Source organism: Megascapheus bottae, chromosome 12, assembly GCF_031878675.1.
Source record: "Megascapheus bottae isolate mThoBot1 chromosome 12, mThoBot2.hap1, whole genome shotgun sequence".
Classification (NCBI taxonomy): Eukaryota; Metazoa; Chordata; class Mammalia; order Rodentia; family Geomyidae; genus Megascapheus; species Megascapheus bottae.
The window spans coordinates 51,525,255-51,541,490 of NC_143520.1; positions in this window are offsets into that span (position 1 = coordinate 51,525,255).

Sequence of the window (16,236 nt, forward strand, 5' to 3'; positions counted from 1 at the left end):
GATATTGTAACAATATGAGATAATCAAGGGATAGCAAAAGAGATGAGAGATAACATAGTACATTAAGGACAACAATCACTCATTATATGGCTTTTGTTTCTATATCCTAGAGGTCCTTTCATTTAGCATCATACTATATGGCCTTTTGTATCTAGGTTTTGCTCTATTGCAAATCTCTGCTAGGAGAGACCAAGGTTTCTACTGATTATGACAAATGAGGGAAACCATTGAGCCTATCTTCCTTTGAGTCTGGCTTACTTCACTTAATATGATTTTTTTAAGTCTTTCCATTTCCTAACAAAGGGGGCCATGTCATTTTTTCTGACAGCAGCATAGAATGACATTGTGTACAAATACCACATCTTGTTGACCACTCATCAACTGAGGGACATCTAGGTTGGTTCCATATCTTTGCTATGGTAAATAGTGCTGCAAAGAATATCATTGTGCTAGTAGATTTACTCTAACCTTGTTTCTGGTCAATTGAGTAAATGCCTAGTAGTGGAATTGCTGGGTCATAGGGGAGCTCTGTGTTTAGACTTTTGAGGGACTGCCATACTGCTTTCCATAGTGGTTGAATGAGTTTGCACTCCCACCAGCAGTGTAGTAGTGATCCCTCCTGGCCACATCCTCTCCAGCATCTGTTGTTATTAGCTTTCTTGATCTTGGCCATTCTAACTGGAGTGAGGTGGAATCTTAGAGTTGTTTTGATTTGCATTTCTTTTATGACCAGAGATGTTGAGCATTTCTTCATGTGTCTATAGGCCATTTTGCTTCTTCTTCAGAGAAGACTCTCTTTAAGTCTTTCGCCCATCTTTTAATGAGATGGTTGTTTCTTTGGAGATTTGTTTTGGAATGATTCAATTTATTGAGCTGTTGATATATTTTAGATATGAGGCCTTTATTTGTTGTGTGGTTGGTGAAGATCTCCAATTCTGTAGGCTTATTAATTAATTTACTAGTTATGTCCTTTGTCATACAAAAGCTCTGCAGTTTAATGCAGTCCCACTTATCCAGCATTTCTCTGATTTGTTGTGATTCTTGGTCCTTATTAAGAAAGTTTCGATCTGTGCTAAGGAGGCCAAGTATATCTCCTATTCCTTCTTGTAAACTTTTCAGTGTGTCAGCTTTTACCTCCAGGTCTTTGATCCATTTGGAGTTAATTCTAGTTCAGGGTGACAAAGAAGGGTCCAACTTTAGTTTTCTGCAGCTTCTTAACCAGTTCTACCAGCACCACTTGTTGAAGAGGCTGTCTTTCTTCCATTCTATTTTTTTGGCTCCCTTGTCAAACATTAGGTGGCCATAGGTGTGTGGTTTAATATCTGGGTCCTCAGTTCTATTCCATTGGTCTTCAGACCTATTTTTGTGCCAATACCAAGCTGCTTTGATGATTATAGCTCTGTGACAGAGTCTAAAGTTTGGTATTGAAATTCCTCCTGTGCTGTTCTTTCTGGTAAGAAGTGTTTATGCTATACGGGGTCTTTTATTATTCCATATGAAATTTTGGATTGCCTGTTCTATTTATTTAAAGAATGACATTGGGATATTGATAGGTATTGCGTTGAATTTGTAGATAGCCCTTGGCAAGATTGTCATTTTCATGATGTTGATTCTTCCTATCCAGGAGCATGGGAGGTTTGTCCATTTCCTCAGTTCTGCTTTAATTTCCTTTTTCAGGGTTTTAAAGTTTTCATCAAAAATGTCCTTTACATTCTTAGTTAAGCTAATTCCTAGGTACTTTATTTTCTTTGAGGCTATTGTGAAAGGAGTTTCTTTCCTGATTATTGCCTCATTCCTCTCACTGTTGGCGTAGAGGAAGGTGGTTGATTTTTGCGGGTTAATTTTATACCTGCTACCCATCCAAAGTTTTGAATCAGCTCAAGGAGCTTGGGAGTGGAGTCTGTAGGATTCTTTAAATACAGAATGATGTCATCTGCAAAGAAGGATAGTTTTACTTCCTCTTTCCCTATTTGGATCACCTTTATGCTTGCTTCTTGCCTTATTGCACTGGCTAGGAATTCTAATACTATCTTAAAGAGGAGTGCAGAGTGGGCATCCTTGTCTCATTCCTGATTTTAGAGGGAATGGCTTTAGCTTTTTGCCATTAAGTATGATACTAGCTGTGGGTTTGTCATACACAGTCTTTATTATACTGAGGAATGTTCCATGGATTCCTAGTTTCTCCAGAGCTTTTAACATAAAGGGGTGTTAGATCTTTTCAAATGTCTTTTCTGCATCTATTGAGACTATCATGTGATTTTTGTCCTTGCTCCTGTTGATTTGTTGAATTGTATTAATTGATTTGCATATGTTGAACCAGCTTTGCCTCCCTATGATGAATCCTGTTTGATCATAGTGTATAATTTTTTTGATAAGTTGTTGTAGACGGTTGGCCAGTATTTTGTTGAGTAGTTTTGCATTGGTGTTCATCAAAGAAATAGGTCTATAGTTCTCTTCCTTTGATGAATCTCCATTGCTTTTGGTGATGAAGGTTATACTGGCTTCATAGAATGAGTTTGGTAAAGAGCCTTCATTTTCCATTTCGTTGAAGAGCTTGAGGAGTATTGGTGTGAGCTCTGCTTTGAAGACCTCATAGAATTCAGCTGTGAATCCATCTGGCCCTGGGCTTTTCTTAGGTGGAAGGTCTGTTATTGCCATTTCTATTTCAGTGCTTGAAATAGGCCTGTTTAGTTGGGACAGTGCTTCTTAGTTCAGTGTGGGTATGTTAATATTGGCTAGGAATCCATCCATTTCTTCTAGATTCTCAATTTTGTTGGCGTAAAAGTTTGAGAATATTCCCTCATGATATTCTGGATCTTGGTAATGTCTGTTGTGATATTACCATTTTCGTCTGTGATTTTGTTTATTTCGGTATGCTCTCTTCTTTTTTTGGTAAGATTTGCTAAGGGTCTGTCAATTTTGTTAATTTTTTCAAAGAACCAACACCTTGTTTTGTTGATTCTTTCTATAGTTTTGTTAGATTCCAATTCATTTAAATCTGCTTTGATTTTAATCATTTTCTTCCTTGTAGTGGGATTATGGTTGGCTTGTTATTCTTTTTCCAGGAGCTTAAGTTGACACATTAACTTGTTGGTTTGCGATTTTTTCAATTTGTTATTGTAGGCAGTTAGAGCTATGAATTTTCTTCGGAGTACTGCCTTTGCCATGTCCCAAAGGAGCTGGTATTTTGTGTGCTCTTTTTTGTTAAACCTCTTAAACTGTTATATTTCTGTTCTGATCTCTTCGATGACCCATTTTTGATTCAACAATGTGTTGTTCAATCTCCATGAGTTACAGGGTTTTTGTTGGTGGAGATTGGTGTTCAGTTCCAATTTGATGCCTTTGTGGTCTGAGAGAGTGCAGGGAATAATTTAGTGTTTCTAAATATGCCCAAGTTTGTTTATGCCCTAAAATGTGGTCTATTTTGGAAAGTGTTCCATGTGCTGCTGAAAAAAATGTATATTGTGTTGTTGCTGCGTGGAATAATCTGCAGATGTCTGTTAGATCTAGTTGGTCTATATAGTTGTTCAATTCTAAGGTTTCTTTGTTGAGTTTTTGCCTGGTTGATCTGTCCATAAGTGAGAGTGGTGTGTTAAAGTCACCAACAATCAGTGTGTTTCGATCTATGTATGGTTTCAGTGAAAGTAAAGTTTGCTTTATGAAGTTTGGAGCTCTGGGATTGGGTGTGTAGATATTTAGGATGGTAATACACAGCGTTGATCAACAACCATCAAATGTAGATCCATGCATTATTAGAGTTGAAGGATGAACAGAGGACCAGAGATAGAAAAATAATATGAAATACAACAAGGGAGGTAGGAAAGAATAATGCAGGAGTGTAAGATTATTATAATAGTGAAGAAATGGTATTGTGTAAGGATAACTGACCTAAGGGGATAGACAGGTAGAATATTTGAGTATATAGTTTAGATAAAAGTTATGAAAATAAGAAGAGTAATAAGAAGAATATATATAGAAAAGAGGGAGGTAGATATAGGAGATTTCAATGATACAAATTTTAAAAAGAAAAAAGAAACAAAACAACAACAAAACAAAAGAAAATAGAACACACAAAACAAAAACAAAACAAAACTAAACAACAAAAAAAACCCCAAAACCAAAAAAAAACCCACAAAAAAACAACAAAAAAGGGTATTCTTTAGGTTTTTTTTTTTGGGGGGGAGTACAGGAAACTTGCGTTTCCACTAAATTAGGGATCTAAACTCTTCACAATATCTTTTTTTCTTGTAATTTGGCTTTGCGGTTTTTTGGATCAGATTGCTTGATTGGTAAAACAAACCTGAAAGATCCATGGGAGGCTTTGTTTATCCAGTCTGTGGCGGGCGCAGGGGTTGGACTCAGCAGCTCTGGGGCGGGCTTTCTGGCTAAGGGAGCTCTGGGAAATCCTTTGCTAGTTAGAAAGATGGCACTGTCAGCAACACCGCTCAGGCTCTAATTGCTTTGGCCGGTCTTTGCAGGTAGTCAAGATGATGCTGCTCTCAGCTTGTGGGGGAGGGGCTCCCTCTCAATGCAGTTCCATGAGCAGGTACTCCTCGGAGGTACTCACAAATTGTTGGATTCTCTGGTTTCATGAAGCTGGGCAGGTTCCTGCATGGCCGGTGTCGGCTCTGGGCTCGCGAAGGCTCTGTGTGGCTCTGTTTGCAGCCAGTGGGTCTGCACTGCTGTGGATCACTGTCTCTGCTCTGATTCAGAAGAGCCTTTGTTTCCCCAGGTCACTCCGTGGCTGGTGGGGCTCCACACTGTCTTCTCACCGCGGTATTCTGCCTTTTTCCTCTGTGGTGCTAAAGCTTACTTAGGATCAATTTTGGTTAAAAACAAAACAAAACAAAACAAAACAAACAAACAAACAAAAAACCTGTCCCCTATGCTGCCAAAATTCAAATCTTGGCAGGAGCTCAGTACATCGCACACTGAACCACCGCCATCTTCCGCAGATCTCCCTCTCAACTGGTTTAATTTATAACATTTTAAGCATGAATATTAAAATTCAATTTCCAGAATCTGTTTTCAATTCTTTTGAATATATACTGAGCAATAAAATCTCTGGATCATGTGATAATGCTGATTCTAATTTTTGAGGGAACACTATACAATTGATACAAATTTATGTTCCCATCACACAATTGGACTTCCTGTAACTCCTGGCAAACATCTGTTGTTTCTTGTTCATAGGATAGCATCTAATGGTCATGAGGTTTACCCCTAGTTTCAGCATTTAGTAACAATCTTTGCAAGTATTAATTATTGCTATCACAACATCCAATGTGGATTTTCTGACTGAGCTATTCATTCTTCATCATTTAGAATGGGCAAGTAACTATGAAATATTTTATTCAGCCATTCGCTGCATATTTGCTGGTTCCCACCAACTAGGGCAGATTCTAAGGCTAATACAACTACATACAACTAGCCTCAATCTAACTGTTCAACTCACAGTAGTTACCTAAGAATCTCAAGATAATTGTAGAAAAATGTTTGCAGGGCCGGGAGTTTGGCCTAGTGGTTAAAGTGCTTGCCTAGCATTCATGAAGACCCAGGTTCGATTCCTCGGTACCACATACATAGAAAAAAAGCCAGAAGTGGTGCTGAGGCTCAAGTGGTAGAGCTCTAGCCTTGAGAAAGTCCAAGGACAGTGCTCAGGCCCTGAGCTCAAGCCCACGACTGGCAAAAAAAAAATGTTTGCAAATAGTGTTTGAAGAGAAATATATAAAGATAAAGTTGTATTAATATTGACTTACAAAAGAATTTTAATTATTCTTCTTACACTTAAATGTGATAGCATAGTCTACAGATATGTGACATATATTTTAAGGAAGCCAAAAAATGAAGTGCTGGCTATTATTATGTAATATGAGAGAGTTGCTTATCATGTGTCTATTCTTTTTCATTTTGAAGGTTTATTCTTGTTATTCTTGCTTTTATTTTTGCTGTTATTGTTTTATTTTTGCCTGTCCTAGGGCTTAAACTCAGGCCTGGACAATGTCCTTGAACTTTGTTAAAGCTAGTACTCTTGAGCTACATCACCACTTCTGGCTTTTTCTGAGTATGTGGTACTGAGGAATCAAACCCAGGGCTCCATGCATGCTAGGAAAACACTCTACCACTAGCTCACATTTCTGTTTCTCATTTGGAAGTTTAAGCTACAAGTTCTTTTATTAAAACTGGGCAGAGGAAGAACTGAAAAACAAAAGAAATATATTCGGCTTCTAGGCAGAAAGAGGAAATAAAGTTTCAGCATGAGTGGATTCTCATATCTAGAAGCTTAAATAAGACTAGTAGAAATAATTCAGGAAATTAAATATTTACTGGAATTTTTAAAAAGTATTTTACTGTATTTATAATGACTTCTACTATTACTTACAGTTTTTATCATTTGGCTAAATTAGTGTTATTTTTAATATTAAATGAACATAAAAGTAGATCTACAACATGATAATTATAGCTTGTTACTATATTACATTCCTGAGAAATAGACTATTATAATAATTGATTTTAGGGATTCTAGCATTTCTGTGCTAGATTAGCTATTCTTCAATATGAATTTCAATCAAACATATTTTACACAATGTGCATAGACAGGTCATGTAGAGAAAACTCCATCTGGAACTGAAGATAATATAAGAGAGCACATGATATAATAGCTATACAACCCTCTTTTCTCCTTCAATTTACCTGTTAATTGAATGAATTCAAAGGAAACAGAACCTTTTCTATTACAGTTGGAGACTAAGGGTTTTAGTAAACACAAACATGTATCAGGAACTTGTAGATAGTGATCAGACAAGAGAAACAAAAACTTCTTCAGGATTCACCTCCCCGCTCAGTGTATAGCTCTCCTGGGATTCCTCAAGCCCTGTCCCCATTCAGTTTCCCCCTTCTCACCAACATCATCAGAATTACAGTTGTGTTTGCAGGGAAAGATAAGGGAGACTATCAAAAGAAAGTGTTTACTCCTTGAGAATTTTAAAGGATTTTTGACAATGGCACCAACTAGTTTCAATGATAAAATTCAGCTCTAGGAAATTAACATGAATATAGAAGTCTGGAAAAACATGATTTGTAATGCTACAAAGTAAAAGAAAAATTCAGGAGGCAAAGATTATACACAGAGACATAAAAATAAAATGAAATTAATTCAAATAGAGGAGACTTCCATTTTGTAAGAATACTATATATATATATATATTTACACAAATGCATGTATAACCATATTCATACATATCTCTGTTTCTCTGATCTCTGTCTACATAGATTGCAAGTCTATGTCTACCTGCATCTCAATCTATCTATATTTGTATCATCTGTCTATACCTTTATACTTATATCATCTTCCAGCCATGTATTATCTATAATCATTTATCTATATACTACTCAACTTTTATAAACGTGTACTGAAACATAGCAAAGATATAGAACCAACCCAGATGTCTCTCAGTTGATGAGTGGGTCAACAAGATATGGTATTTATACACAATGGAATTCTATGCTGCTGTCAGAAAGAACGACATCACCCCATTTGTAAGGAAATGGAAAGACTTAGAAAAAATCATATTAAGTGAAGTAAGCCAGACTCAAAGGAACATAGGCCCAATAGTCTCCCTCATTTGTCAAAATCAGTAGAAACCTTGGGCTTTCCTGGCAGAAATTTACAACAGAACAAAATCTAGAGATGTAAGGCCATATAGTACAACACTAAATGTAAGGACCTCCAGGATAAGGAAATGAAAGCCAGATAATGAGTGATTGTTGTCCTTAATGTATTATGTTATCTCTCATCTCTTTTGCTGTCCCTTGGTTATCTCATATTGTTACAGTATTTCACCTTGTTATCTGATATATTTTATATGTGTTTAATTGGTTATTTGAAATTGGATAGGGAAGGGGGGAAGTCAAGATGAGCGGGAGGGGTGAGGGGGAGGGAAATGGGGACCATGTCATGAGAAAGGGAATCAATATTTGTGGAGTAATGCATCCCCTATCTGGTGAATATAATTTAATCCTTCTATTAATTACAATAAAAAAGGGGAAAAAAGTGTACTGAAAACTGAAGTAAAATATTACTCTTTTAATGCCATGTGTTATGATCAATTATAGTGTCCAATGAGGATGCAGTTTCCCTTTCAATCCATGAAATGTATTAATATAATCAATAGTACTAGTATCAGAGGGCTCAGTGCCCCTGCACACGAGGGGGTGGCGGCAGGTGGGGGTCTGCAGAGCAGAACTCTTGTCACACTGCTCCCTTGAGGCCACTGAAACCTCACAGCCCCTGGCACCTCCATAGAGGCTTTTGGTGCCTTTGGTTGAATGCTGCTAATCCTAAAGCAGGCTGAGATGCTTTTTACAAGATTGAGAAATCATTATCTTCAAAAATAAATATTCATTCATCAGTAATTGTTAAGTTTTTGAGAGAGCAAGAGCCAATATTTTTATTAAAGATAGAATGGTGAAATCTATTTCAATAAAGTCAGAAACAAAAAAGAAACTTCATTTCATTAAAATTATTCATTTTTGTGGGAAGCTCTTCTCTAGGTTAGCATGAATACTTGGGGGGGGGACAAGAAAAAAGTAACCATGAACGAATAATAATGGCTGTGACATTCAAGTGCAAAATTTATCAATATGTGGAGGCTATTGCTCAGCTGTGATGACTTAAATGTTAATGAAATTGCAATTTAGTTCTAATTACAATAGTAAGGCTATGTTAATATGGAAAAAATAATTTTAAAAATTTACAAAAAGTAAATATTATACTTGTAATTCTAAAAAAAATAAAGAATAAGCCAGGTGTGGTAGCTCATGACTGTAATCCTATCTCCTCAGTAGGCTGAGATGTGAGGATCAAAGTTCAAATCCAGCCTGGGCACAAAAGGACCTGAGACACTTATCTCCAATTAACCTCTAGAAAATGGAAAGTGTGGCTTGGCTCAAGGATAGGGTGATAGCCTTGAGATGAAGAGCTCAAGGACAACCCATGGCTTCCCTCATTTGTAAAAATTAGTATACATTTAGGATTCTCCTAACAGAGAATCATAGTAGTTCAAAAGCCATGTACATATGTCCATATAGGATAAGGCTAAGCAAAATAAAAATACAGGATAGGAAAACAAGAAGTTTATCTTCATGATTGTTGTTCTTAATTTTCTATTGAAGCTATTACTGTTTTCTTCTTTTCCCCTTGAAGTTTATTTCATGTTGTTCCTGTATCTAACTTTGGTACCTGGTAAATGGTATGTACATTTATTTATGTATTTGAATATGGGAAGGTAAGGGAAAAGCGAGTGAGAGCAGGTGCGGGGAGGAAAAGTAGGAGAAAAACATGGAGAAGGGCAACAATGCTCAAGAAGTAATGTACCACTACCTGATGAAGGTATATGTAACCCCTCTGTATATCACTCCAACAATAAAATAAAATTAAATTAGAAAAACACTAGGACCAGCATAAAAAAAATCTGGGATAAAATGTGGTTTAAATTGCTGACGAAAAAGAAAATAAGCCAAGTGAAAACACTCAGCTGTGGAATCCAAATCTAATGGATATTCCCATTCATAGACATGTACATATGTATATATGCATGGATAGGTGATAGACATATACATATATTAATTGACTGATAGAATGATAGATATATAATTGTGGAGATAGGTGGTGCTATCTGGGTAGATTGTAGATGCTACATAGAATATATAAAGGTAGATGATAGGATAAATGATAAAGATAGGTAAATTGATGCTAGATAGATAGATGCTAGATAAAAGACAGAAGAGTAGATGAATAGATAGATAGATAGATAATGATTTAAACTATGGGAATCTTTCATGAGAAAGATAAGGTGGAAGAGAATGAGAAAAAATGTAGGGTGACTAACACTGAACTTTTTAAAATGTTTTCAAATAGCATGGAGATCTTACTAAAAGCTGTTGATCAATACAGAGATGGGGGATAAGGAAAGAGAGATCAATAGAGTGTGTTATTCTGACTGAAATGCAATGAATTCATTGAAATATGGTGAAACACCTGAATACAATGAATACATACTACATACAAACAGTGACCAACACAGGAAAGTAAAACAAGCTGTTTCAGATGTGGCTGTCAGTAGAAGGTAGGGAGGAGTAATAGGGAGAGTGAATGAGGGTAATGATAGATATATTTTACATTTGGGCATGGATATAAATGAGAAATCCTGTTGAAATCGACTTAGAAGTGAGGAGGGATTAGGGGAGAGTAATAGAGAGTTGAACTTTGATTGAGATACATTGCTTACATATGTATAAATGTCACAATCACAGTCTCTACACAACTAATGTGTGCTAATAAAATATTTTTAAAATCCTCTAGATGGAAACAGATTTTTGTAATTACATAAAAGTAATATTCCCTATCTCTGTGAATTGCTGTTGGTTCTTTTTAATGACTATTCTCTTGCCTTTCTCATAATCATTCTGTATATTCTGTGATGTTTTATAATGTTTTAAAATTTTCCACTTCCACATTATCTTTGCCTCAGTGTACTCAAAATCTCTATGAGGTACCCATTTCTATATCACTTTCCTTTACTAGTTCTGGGCATGAACTCAGGGCTTGGGCACTATCCTTGAGCTTTCTCAGAATTAGCACTCTACTGCTTGAGCCACAGCACCACTTCCAGCTTCCTCTGTGTATAGAATGGAACCCAGCGTTTTGTGTATCCTAGGCAAACTCTCTACTATTAGATCAATCTCACAGCCCCCATCTATAGTGTTTTTTTTTACAGCAAAAGCAAATGATTCTGGCACGTCTAGTTATTAGGCCAAGATCAAATCGCTATTAAATTGAACACAGCTGGGTTTTGATCTCAATTGTCTTAAAATTGTGACCATAACATTCTTCTGTCAAGACATAAACATCATTGTCCCTGAGAAGGATTTATGAATTCTGAAGTTTTTTTTAACACTATATGGTTCCCAATGCATTTCTAATTCCTTAAAGAATTACGATGCTCATGCTGTCAGCTCATCTTGGGTGGCTTATCTGACTTACAACTGTGAAAGACTTGATGTAGGATTATTTTCTAAAGAGAAAAGGATGTCTTTCAGATTACCTCCTGGTATTTTTTATCCTTTTATTATGACATTATTTTTTATTGTATGTACTGTATTATATTCAAGCAATTTTCCACTAAGGTTCTTGTTGACATTTTTAATATGATAAAGAATCATGGGAGTGCTCTTATTTTGAATACACTGAACAAAGAAGTTGTCTCCAAACGTTTACTTAAATAGTATATACATTCTTAGCTAATAAATACTTGGGCTAATAGAATATTTCTATGCCTTGTAATAATAGTCCATTTTTACAAGGTTTTTTAAAACTCAGTGGAGGGAAACAGTTTCTATTTTATAGCTATGAATGTGTTGAAAGTACTTAGTCTAGTACTAAATATATAGGTGATAGAAACAAATGGGTGTCTAAAAATCAAAGAGGTTCATAAGCATGATGGTGATATTTACACCAGTTTTATGTACTATATTTATTTTTAATATAGGTTGTCATTTGTGTGGAGTATAAGGTAAATTATGGGTTTTTTTGCATTAAGGATCCAGCAGCCCGTAGATGATTTCTTTGAAGTGGGCATTCCGGAGATTTTAATGGTGAGACTTAGAGTTGCACTAAACCTAAAACAAGAAGGATGGTAAAGTTATCAACTAACTAGCCATGGACATAACCATCAGCTGGAGGGGATACTACAGAATGCAAGACCATAGGAATAGCATGGAGGAAGGCAAGTATGATGTTTTTGTCCTGTGAAAGAATGAATTGGAGGTCTGATGACAAGAAAGAGAGGTCATATATATATATGGGGGACAGTATAGATAATGAACAAATTAGGAAGAGGAATCTAAGATACAAGTCAGTACCATGTTAATACCTCTGGCTTAAAACATTCTTAGTAAAAAAAATCAGGTGTTTATTTGAATTTTGAATTAAAAGCATATCATATATCCTTGTCTGTATACAATTTCTAAGAAAGTTTACAGTAGAAAGCAAATTTCTTGGGTGAGTCATAAAAGGAGAAGAATGAAAAAAAAATAATGGAAAGAAAAATTAGAAGGAAGCCAGAGAAAGGATAAAAGAAAAAGAAGGAACTGACCAGTACTGTAGCATCTAAACAAACTGAGAGTTGTGTACATTTAGGAAATAATTTTGTAACTGGGAAAAAATTATATCATTCCCAACATAATTTTTTAAGTATGTGCTTATGAAGTATCCATCCTTTCGCAACAACACATGTATTTTCCCATGTTCAGCCTTGGAATTGTGGTTCAACAGTTTCTTTTCCAATGATCTCTCATAGATTCTTCTGTGTTTTAAGCATCAGTCCTAAGTATATATTTTCCTCATCTTTTATTACAATCTACTTTATAATGTATATATTCAATCTACCAACCCCTCTAAAAGTAAGTTGCAAATTACCAAAGTTGTTACCTGTTTTGTTTATCCATGTGTTATAAGGGCTTGGGAGAATGTTGGGTGCAGAATACATGTTTTAATTAAATAAATGAATGATTCATGAGACTACTTGAATAACAGCAAAACTTAGGTCAACTTTCCTCACTTATCTGGTCACTTTGGAAGCTTATTTTTCATGCAACTGAGTCTACATAAGAAAGAATAGTCCTTTGCTCCTACAGATTTTCCTTACTGTTAATATTGTGATCAATATATTTTGTTATTTTATGTTGCTTAGATATTGATGTTTTGAAATAAGTCATGTGCCATCTCTGAATAGAAAATTGTTTGTGGGATTGAGTGGGTACGGAATAAATCATTATAGTTATTTCTTATCTGCTTCCACTTTTATCTCTGTTCTTGATTTAAAATGGATCCCAATTCAACAAGTATGAGATCTCTCTTAATTTAAAAGAACCCCCATCAGAAGTATGGCTGGAAGTGGCCTGTGACTGGAAATATTTCCTTTTAGCTTTGCAACTCTGTTACATGAAAACTTTGGGAAAGGATCAGATAGGCAGTCATGGGATTAGCTACTTCTAAAAAATTACCTCCTGAACATTTTGAAACTTTCTAATTGCTAATTGCCAATCAAGTGATGTTTTGTAAGGCTTGATTCCTTACCTTGCTTCCTCAAATGTTCGCAGACTTTTAATTTCAACCCAGAAATGCAAATTAGTCTTCTATTCCATCTCAGATCTGTCTTTAAAACTTTCCATTTTGTCATTTTTTAAAGTACGTTATGTGGTAGGGTCAGGGAAAATTTGTCCAAGGAGCATAGGATCATTTCATTAATATTCATTAAGTAGCAGGTGACAGCATAGAAAATTCATGTTATTTTTATAATCTTCTTCATGGCAAACAGAATAAGTGAACTGTTTAACATTTTGATGTTTTAGGTCAGAAGGAATTCAAGATTTTCTGAGTCCAAGTAAAACTGTTAACAAACAAATCTAGCATATGAAGCACAAAATTCCATGAACCTTAAACAAATCATACAAGTGTTGATGAACTTCCTCAGTTATGAAGTACTATATCATATGCAGTTCTCTTTTGAAGTTAAAGTTTTAAATTCTTAGGACAGTAGCTTTCATTAAGGAAGGACAGCTCTGAAATGGACTTAGGTTTGATGTATATTTAGTTAAGAGGCTTTTTGTTATTTGTTTCAGTACATAATAGAATAGATAGTACTCTTTTTTACTGTACTACATCTTCATTTATTTCTGTAGTCAGACAATATACTTATCTAGTTCTTATAACTACAGAATTATCTTTGGGTATTACAGTAAAATTTCTAACTGCTTTGAAGTTCTAAGTCCCACCCCAAATCTTCTAGTACTTTGGTAACTATGGTGTTTTCAACCTTGACATGCACTTTTACTTTTATTTTCTTACCTGAAGTGGGACCAGGAAAAGATATGCAAGAGTCAGCATACCACTTGTAGTTAAAGTTTTAGTTATAGTAATTAAAATATATGGAAGATGAACAAATAAAATGGCCAAAAAGTAATGACTTAAATGAAAAACTGCCTCTTTGGGAGACTTTTCCTGCTACCTTAAAGTCAATGCTCTGCCATGGGAAAAAAATAGTAGTCAATCTGGCCTCACAGAGCACAACATACAAGTCTACAACTGCAGACTGTGCCCATCTGCTTCCTACTCATGTCTTTTTATGGCCATTAAAATGGAGATTTGTTAGTCCTTTTGGTTTGGCAGAGATCACCAGTGACAGTGAAAGACTGTCAGCTTTCAGGTCACCTTTTATTTGGAGTCAATATTCCTCCTGACTGTATCAGATAATCAGCTTGGGATAGCACTATGTCATGTCCTTTTAGGGGGCTTTTGAATCACATACTAATAAATGTTAGGAGCAGACACTGCAGTTCCTAGGTGAAAGATAGAATTGATTTTCAGTTTATTCAGAAGAGAAAACTGTTAGATAATCATCAGGACAGGGTACATGTTTGGTACCTGTTATGGTGCCTTGGGACTAGTTACCTTTGATGTTACTATTGTAATCATTTGGGGTACCACAATGAATGCCCAGATAAGACTGGTATTTCCATTAATAAAGGGAGGGAAATGGGGACCAAGACATGAGAAAGGGTATCAGTGTTTGTGAAGTAATGCACCTTCTATCTTGTGAATATAATGTAATCCTTCTATTCATTATAATAAAAATATTTTAAAAACATAAAGGTGGCTTGGGCATGTTCTAACTGTATCATTGACTTCCTTAGGTCTTCCTTTTCTCTGAGACACAACAGCAGTGAAAATAAGTCAGTCAATAACCCTGCAACATCCTCTAAGAGTTTAAGTGAATGAAGTTAAGTAAAAGCCTCAAAAGTGAGAATAATAATATTTAGTGACAAAAGCATGTCAAAATCAAAGGCTAAAAGTCAGATGGCTTATACAAATTAGTTGAGTACTGAACAATAAGAGAATTTTCTCAAAGAAATTAAATACTTCCAAGATAAGGTACTACATATATGGTTATTTTGAAAAACTGGGCTGAGAGGTGATGAATTGGAATGTTTATTTTCATTGCTCTCTTCAAACAATCACAGAAGGTTTAGTTTAGTTTTTGTTTTTATTTATTTTTGCCAGTTCTGGGTGTGAGCTCAGAGCCTGAGTATGGTCCTTGGACTTTCTCAAGGCTAGAGCTCTACCACTTGAGCCTCAGCACCACTTCCAACTTTTTTCTATGTATATAGTACCGAAGAATTGAACCCGGGTCTTCGTGCATGCTAGGCAAGCACTCTACCAGTAGACCAAACTCCTTGCCCCAAGGTTTAGTTCATTTTGTTTTCATCTCTGTGATTTTCCTTATCTTGTATGTATCCATCCTTCTTAGGGGGAAAGGAGGCTATCCTCTGCTGTGCCACCTCCATCTCCTCATATTCATACAAGCTGACTTGTAGAAAAGAAAAGCCTGTACTTAAAGAAAAAATTGTAGATACTGGTTAAGGAGATTCAGATGTGTTTGGACATTTAAAAAGATTATATGACTGGGTTTCCTTCCATTGTTTCATTGCAATCCCATTATGCCATAAAACCTTCAGGCTTTCCTGAGTCTTTGAAGATGGAGAATTGGAATATAAAGTTTCTTCCATCTTTTCCAAAACAGGATTAAATGAACCTATTTCCTTCTTTCAATTTCTGTCACTCCAGTAGTTGGTGAGACTAATGAGCTTACTGACCTCAGATTGACCAACACTTAAAAGTCACTAAATAGCTGAGTACCAGTGGCACATATATGTAATCCTGGCTACTCAGGAGTTGGCAATGTGAAGATCATGGTTCAATGCTACGCTGGGCAGGAAAGTCTATGAGAATATCACCAATTAACCACCAGAAAACAGAAGTGGCACTGTAGTTCAAAGTGGTAGAGCACTAACATTGAGTGTAAAAGCTTCAGAAGAGCACCGAGACCCTGAGTTCAAGCCCTATGACCAAATCACTAGATTTGTGGTAATTTGTTATGCAACAAAGAAAACGAATGTAATAAAAACAATGCTTCAGTCAAGATTTATAAGAATGCCATTTTTCATACCATTTATAATATTATATTACTGTGGTAAGAATATTTACTATAAGCTCTGCTCTCTGCTTTGTACTTAACCATAGCATGTTGAGTATGTGCTTTCTTCCTTGTAATACTCATTCCTCCCACCTACAGTATGAGATACTTGGAAATGATATTTTAGGGTTTTTCTCTAGAT